Here is a 7,957-nt window from a genome sequence, read left to right as displayed (position 1 = left end):
TATTGAAGGAGGCATTAGAAATATTGAGATAAGTTTTGGACTTTCAAAGGAAGGGCATCACATGTTCATCACTAAAGGAGACATTAGACTCACTTAGAGTGGATGTGGAATTTTAGAGGAAATGTGTCTCATTATGTAGGATGGTGGGATCCTTAGTATTCAACAAGGAGGATTGTTGAAGGCACTTGATCAAAGTTTTGAGAGGGTTGGGTTAATATCCCTTGTAGCTTTCACTCTTGTCTAATTAATTTAATACAAGGTAAAATGTTAGATTTTTATATTTATAAATAAAAGTTTTACAATTTAGGGTAATAAATTTAGTTTCTAAAGTTTAGTTAATAATATTTTTCTTCATGCAAGGTAATTATGAAATAATGAATGACTTTAAAAATCCAGTATTAAGTATTTTATATGGAATCATGTTATAAATAAAATAGTTATCTATTAATGAGATCATCTATTGTTTTTATTTTATGTCTTTGAAGTTTGCAAGTCATTGTAGGTCCCTTGACAAATTTGATGTGATTGCATTAATAAGGCTTGTAATTTCTATTTTTAGAAAGATTTCATGATGCAAAATTTGTGGAGATAATTTTATCATATGCCACTCTTAGAATCCATTATTTATAACTACTCTTCAAAATTGAAAAAAAAAATTCCACTCTTTCCCCACCTTATGTAAATTTCTAAATTTTTAAGTAATTTCTAAAAAAATTAATAATCAAAGATATTGGATGCATCCATCCCATTATATCATTATGACATCCTATCATTTTCCCAATCCTTTAACTAAGTTTCCTTAATTATTCTTCTACCCTATTAGTAGTAACTGGGATTGAACCACCGCACTTACCTCTTTCCAATTGATGGTATATAAGAGGACAACCTAATTATCAACATTCAACAAACCTTTAAAATTGCATTTGTTAGTATTTATCAATTGAATATTTTTTGATGAATAGTCCTATTCTATTAAAAAATATACTTAGAATACAATTCACAAAAAAGGGGTCGAGAGATACAAGATCACCCTGCAAGAGAGTTCAAGTGGCCAAAGCCGAAACTAAACACATGGCATCAACCGAAAAAAGCAACTATTCATCAAGAAAAAATGTATATAGCAACCTCAGGCTGCCAAAGCAGTGGTAGCCAAGGGGGGAGGATCATCATTGTCATTGAAACCCCAATCATTTCTGGGATTGGGGGGTGGGTTGCGCATAGACTAGCCGTCATCAGGAGCAACAATAGTAAGGGGATCAGTGGCAGCCTCCACATCTTTGACCTTAGGCCACGGAGGAGAAATCGTTAGTGCCAGGTGGGGCCATTTGCAAGCAATATCTTGACGAGCGCCAGGAGGAGGAGGCAGGGACCAACCAGAGCCACCATGGGGTGGGAAGGCAGAGCGGGGCCTCCAGCTACCAGTCCCACCACTGGGAGAGCGGTGGCGGGAGGCCTGCGAGTGCGGAGTGTGCGAGTGGTGGCCTGAGGAGTGGCGCTGCTACCGACGGCCACGAGGCGTCGAGGTGTCTGTCGAGGGATCTGGAGGTACTCAAGCCACAGTGCAAGGGGCATTACCCCAGTGGTTGAGTAGCTCCTACAAGTGAGCAACTTCCAAGGCAACTTTGTTAGCTTGCACCTGTATCTGCATAATAACATTGTTACAAATAGAAGCTTTAGTGTACATTGCAATGTTAACATCCAAAAAGTTGTGTGTGAATAAAACAACATTTCTATCTTTCCATAGAGTAAACAAAATTTCCATCCTGAATGTATGCCAGATTTAGGAGTACTTTCTGGGAATTCTGGGGGAATCACCCAGCAAGATCATGTGCCATGAAAATAGTTTGGGCTGAAAGGGCTTGAAAAAATCATGAATCCAGTGCCAATAATTATGCACACATTTACAAAACAAAAAAATATGCAGAAAGGACTCAGACTGACCACAGAAGGGGCATCTAGGATCAAGAACCCCTATGTGCTTGAGTTGAGGCCCCAGGGGAAGACCTTGGAAGGCAAGGCACCAAGAAAAGTGGGCGATCTTGGGCTCAGTAATAGTGCACCAAATGGTATCGAAGTATTTTTGCCATAAAGAAAGTGAAGATTGCAAATGCCATCTCTTGTTGAGCATGTCTACCATCAGAAGATGGGGCAAAAGCCATCAATATCTCTTATTGGGCTTGTAGTTGGCAAAAGGAGTGTCAGGACACCATTTCTAGTCATGCCACCAAGGATGACTAGACTGAATTCCAACCTTGTGCACCAGATGTATAGGGATGGAGGAAAGCAATAGGTCAAAAGTCTGTCGATCTGCATGGACAAGGCGCTACTGAACCTACATGTCTTCCCAGGTCCTGAAACTCATAGTGACCCTGGAAAAGAGATCTTTAATAGTACTAATGCCACGTTTGAAAAAATGAAGAGCATTGACACCTTGGCTCTTAGCAATAGGGTTACCCTGAATGGAAAACAGGGGAGACCACCAAATATTCTGTTGATTCAAGGAGAGACCATTACAAAAGTCATCCCCAGCCTAATGAAGCCAGGGGTTGATAGCCTCCCAGGCTTTTCAGATGCTCTTGATAACAAATGAGCCTTGTATGACAATAGGATTGTGCATGATGAGAAGGGTTTGAAAACCAATCCCCTTCCACGTAGGTTTGTTGACAGGGAAGCCAGAAGAAATGCAATGGCGAACCAGAATCTTCCAAGCTTCTTCTCCAGTAATAGCACAAATGATCCACTTGGCACAAACCACAAGGCCTTGTTCATGAGTGGAAAGTAGACCGAAGCCACCAGATTCTTTAGGGAGGCAACAAAATTCCTAAGCGACTTTATGAAATCCATGATGATCGAAACTAGAAGCCTAGAGGAAATCTCCGAGCAGGCATTCCAGCTTAAGATAGGAAGCTTTGGAAGGAGCCCAATAGGAAGAATAATAAACATGGGTGGTCGCCAGAATCTTAGAACAAATCTAGAATTTACCAGCAAGAGAGAGCGGCTTGTTAATCCAGTAATCAAGCTTTTTCGCAATCTTAGCAAGGACATCATTCCAAAGCTCCAGAGGGGAAGCTTGAAAGGCAAAAGGGATGCCAAGAAAATGAGAAACTTCACCGTGAGTGACCCATTTCAACTCAAACTGGGTGAGCTAGTGCAGAGCTGGTGAAAAAAACTGGTGGTAGCAGAGCGTTTTATGCCATTGAATGGCAAAGCCATAGGCTTGACAAAAAGTCTGCAGACAAGATAGCGCATTGTTGATGCTTTCCTCCTCCTCAAGAAGAGTAAGGAAGAATCATTAGCAAAATGCCCATTGACAAGTTGGGAAGTAGAATCAGGCAAGGTAATGCCACGAACCAATCCTGAGGAAATAGAATGAGCAAGCAGGTACCCAAACCCTTCAGCAGCAAGGACGTAAAGCGGTGGAGCTAAAGGGAAACCTTGCCTGATGGAGCGAAAGAGCCCAAAGGCTTCAGATTGCGAATTATTAATGGTAATGCAAGCATTAGCACTACCAAAAGGCATCTCCACGGATTAAATAAAGTTGGGACCAAATCCCAGGGCTTGGAGCATAGCTAGGATGAAGGGCCATTCAATGCAATCATATGCTTTGGCAAAATCTATCTTCAGAAAGATAGCCTTTTGTTTGGACTTGCGAGCCCACTCCATCCCTTCCCAGACAATAATAATGTTATCAAGAATGTCTTTGGACTTGATGAAGCCAGTTTTCTCAAGCCAAACAATTAGAGGCAACATGTGCATGATTTTGAGAGAGAGTGCCTTGGCAATTATCTTATAAGCCACATTCAGAAGGGTGATGGGCCTCCAATTGCATATGTCCTCCAGATCACCAGCCTTAGGTATGAATTTAATATTTCCTTTATTTTAAATGACTCCTAAGCTTTTAGAAAGTTGAAGGTTGGAGAAAAAGCCTCAAAAGAATTTTTCCATGCTCTCCGAGCCCATCATACCAAAGTTGGGATTAAAATTGAATATTTTTTCATTTCCCTACTTTCTTGAGTTCTGTCACATTGAAAGCAATGGGCACGCAACGTCAAAGGTTGACTCCGATTATTTTCCTAATCTCTCGACCTTCTTCTGATATTTCTAGTGCGGATTCAACACTATACCCACTCCACTCCAATTTGAAATACGGAAGAGAAACGCTTATGATAAACATTTATTAGTTTGTCATAGAAGTCAAATGAAAATCCATTTAAATTATACACCATATCTTTTGGCGGTCAATTTGATCTTGCCGCTGTCATTTTGTCCACCGAAGTCGGGCATGATATTCCTTACTTAAAGACCACGCTGTTTTAGGTAAGGATTAGTCCTATTAATAAATCAAACCCATCTAAATTATACACCATAGTTTTGGTGGTCAATTTCATCTTAACGTGAAATAATGTCCATAGTATGTCCCACATGTGATTGCAACTCGCACTTGCCTTTGATGTATTACAACTAGAGGCAGTTCGGTTAATGCATTTTTATTCTTATTGTATTGTTTGTCTATCACTCTGCTATTTGGTTAAATTGTTCGCTGTAAGATTTACTATTATTTATCAAATGGTCATATAGTACAATCAGGCCAAATGAAACCGACTTTCTATATGCTGAATTCAAAATATATACAAAGCCTTCCTGATTCGTGAAGAATTGAGTAGCATGTGATTCGTCTTCCAGACTCATGAAGAATTAAGTAGCATGGGATTAGTAGAAGACATGTTGGACAATGATAAAATTTGTGATGGTATCACATATGAAGGGATAGGTTAATCTCTAGACAAAACGTACTATATGCAATGGTTATAGCAAACTTATCCATAGGGCCAAGCTCTATCATTTATTCAGATTTGAAAAAAGATCATATTGTCTAATTGGTCTACCCAATTGAAAGGTTCTTAAAGAGCCTACCATGATCAAGTCTTGTTGAGTGAACAGTTCCTACATTGAAAAGGGATGTGCCCTAGACCAATTTGGCCGGATGGATACCCCTTAGTGGTTGGCTCTTAACAGAAGAGTTCAGCCTAAGACTAGTTTTCATGTAGCTACAAATATTTTGTGGAAGACCTCCATCAAAAAGGCTAGCTCAACAAGTCCAAAGGTATACCTGCCCACTATCCACAATATTGCAATCCTGAACCATTTAATTAGATATATATATATAAGCACGGCCTAATACAACTCCTCATATATATATATATATATATACTTATTTTATAAACACCACCTAATACAACTCCTCGCTACTTGCATCAAAACTAAATATACCAAATTGCCACTGTGATTTGCGGAAATCGCATACAATTTTACACTACTCACCGATTTTGTGATCAAATTATCGACAAACCACCTGACATTTTATACTTTTAAAATTGTATATTTCGATTTCAACTTTGCTGAGCAGAGAGCATTGTCAAGCTCAAGTACTTAATATGTCCATAGTTACAATAATTCACAATTTTCCCAAAATCAAGAGAACTGAAATACTTCCCTTGCTGACACCCCTGTAAACCTAGCTGCCAATTAATGACAAATCTCTAAGCGCAACTTCATTAAAAGAGCAAACAGTGTATTTTGACAGGAAACTTGAACCACGTGATACACTTTCATATTTTTCTTTTAATTTGAGACTAACGGTAGCAATCTGTCAAAAAGCATCCACTACTAACTACACCATATATGACTTCTCTGATGACTTACTTTAATGTACAAAACCCTAAGAAAACAAGTTGAATGCTCCGGTTGAAGTGTTTTGCGAGGGGGGTTCTTCATTCAGATCAATAATCTCGGAACCCACATATTTCTCACTTTCAACATCTCCTCTGGAAACTCTGCAGCTATTTTTAAAAGGAGTCATAATCTCCATCTGGGCATGACAAGGCCTGCACTTGGGTGTTAGATTAGAAAAATCTTCCCACTCGAAAACAGGCTTCCAAGGTGCAGACTTAGAATGAATAGAATTGTTAGAGTTACCTCCTTTATTTATAGGATTCATCAGCTTCTTCAATGCTTTGATATTTTCCACCAAAGCAAAAAACTCTAGGGCTTCTCTTTTATTGTCATCTGGCCGTAACCGTTTGGTCTTGTTTTCCACACTGCTTCCTGCCTCTTCACCACTTGGACAACTTTTCTATTGGCCTTTTCGAATCCATTCGAATACCTAACTAATCCTTTCAAGGAATTTCTAAAGAGATATTAGATTCAGGCTTCCATTTAACCGAAATATATTCACCAATCATATTACTTTAGACCTTTATTCCAAAAGCAAAATACAGAGCAACAGTTATATTAAAACATGAAACCTTAGAACATATTATATCATTGAATTGGGATTCACAGAATTAAAGGTAGTCACTCACCTTAATATTTCGGCCGAGTGGTAGCAATACTCCAAAATCTGAAATCTACTCTCGCAAACATATGCACACAAATTTTCTACTATCGCAAACATATGGGCGTGTATCCATATGCACACAATTTTCCATGCGCCTGTATTCATTAGTTATGTCAACCGTGGGTGAAATTGACAGAAGTTGATGGGAAGAGAAGTGAGTGGAAATTTTGTCCGCTAAACTCGGGAATGTCATGGCGCGTTATGAAAATTTTGGAAGAGTGATTGATACGTAACTGTATTTTTCTCACATTAGTCAATGAGAGAGAACTGGCAGGACAATTGTACACCATCGATCTGAGTTGTTTATTCTCCGTTTGATCTAATTTTACTGTGGAGGATATCACCAAGATTCTTTTCTAACTTTTCTTTCTGTACGTTTGAGTTGTTGTATTAGAATTGAAATTAATGTAGAATTGACTATTAAGTTAAAATTGAAAATTAAGAAAACAGTTTTCCAATTACAACACTAAAGCAAGTGCTACAGACTGGCATGTACTTGGGGCTAACTAGTATGTAAGATAATAGTTGTTAAAATAATATTGTGATACAGTAAATTTGCAATGATCTAAATATAATTAAATTTGTAATAGTTAAATATAAAGTATGTCAAAGATTAAAAAATAGGTGTGTAGAATTGAATTGTTTATTATATTATATTTTACTAATTTTTTTAAAATGTTTAATTTAAAGTATTGATTAGCATTTAAATTGAGCTAGAATCTAATTTTAACATAAAAAGTAATTATTTATATAGTAGTATATTAAAGTAATCTATAAATGATTTCATAAAAAGTAAAAATCTTATTATTAATAAAATATATTAACTAGGGGAAAATCTAGACCAAAATAAATCAATATGACAGAGCTTTAAAAAGGGGTCCTATAACACCTAATGAAATCAACCAATTATGGTTGAGATAAATAGTATATAGTACAAAATATTATATAAAATAAAATTATAAAATATAATCATTCTTTAATTACAATGTATCAAATTTCAAGGTGACACCCATTCTAGAAGTCCTTAATTTTTTATAAATAGAAGATATTTTCAACTACATCAAATTGTAATATTATTATTATTAAAATTCCATTATGTAATTGTTTAAATCAAATGTCTTGACCTATGTTTCATGAGTATTGATTCAGATGAATCCATCTCTCACTAAAATTAATGATACCACTCATTGTATATAGATAATATTACAATTATGGTTAGGTTTGACAATTTTGATCAAGTTTAATATTTGGTTTGATAATATTACTACATGCAAGGTGAATGTTAAAGTAACTCTTAGGTTATATGTTGTAATTAGGGCCACATTTAAGATCTTGGAACATTTTTTCAAGTATAATTGACAAATTTAAATTTGTATTTTTCACATTGTTGGTAAACAAATTTGTCACTTGAAAATAGTCCAATGGAGTGTATGTGAAAAATTGTTCACAATAGTTGGATAGGCCCTTGATATGCCACCTTCCTCTATGTTTAGAGGGGAAGCTCCCTCATATGATGTAATTTTGAAGGTTTTCAAATAAAGATGAAATCAAACTTTAAAA

General features: G+C 36.7%; 1 long non-coding RNA gene across 1 annotated transcript; it reads right to left on the bottom strand.

Annotated features, from left to right (window-relative positions):
* Positions 1-905: 905 nt before the first annotated feature.
* On the bottom strand, positions 906-6,429 carry LOC149554917 (uncharacterized). The gene is made up of 2 exons (XR_016365268.1): positions 6,363-6,429; positions 906-1,642 (listed from the first exon to the last, which is right to left on the bottom strand). It is a non-coding gene; the product is annotated as an uncharacterized LOC149554917 (long non-coding RNA).
* Between the last annotated feature and the right edge of the window lie 1,528 nt (positions 6,430-7,957).

This window comes from Cupressus sempervirens, chromosome 5 (assembly GCF_028749045.1).
Source record: "Cupressus sempervirens isolate cs-2001-9-10 chromosome 5, ASM2874904v1, whole genome shotgun sequence".
Classification (NCBI taxonomy): domain Eukaryota; kingdom Viridiplantae; phylum Streptophyta; class Pinopsida; order Cupressales; family Cupressaceae; genus Cupressus; species Cupressus sempervirens.
The sequence above is the reverse complement of the archived record's forward strand: the minus strand, read 5'-3'. Positions and strand labels throughout refer to the sequence as shown.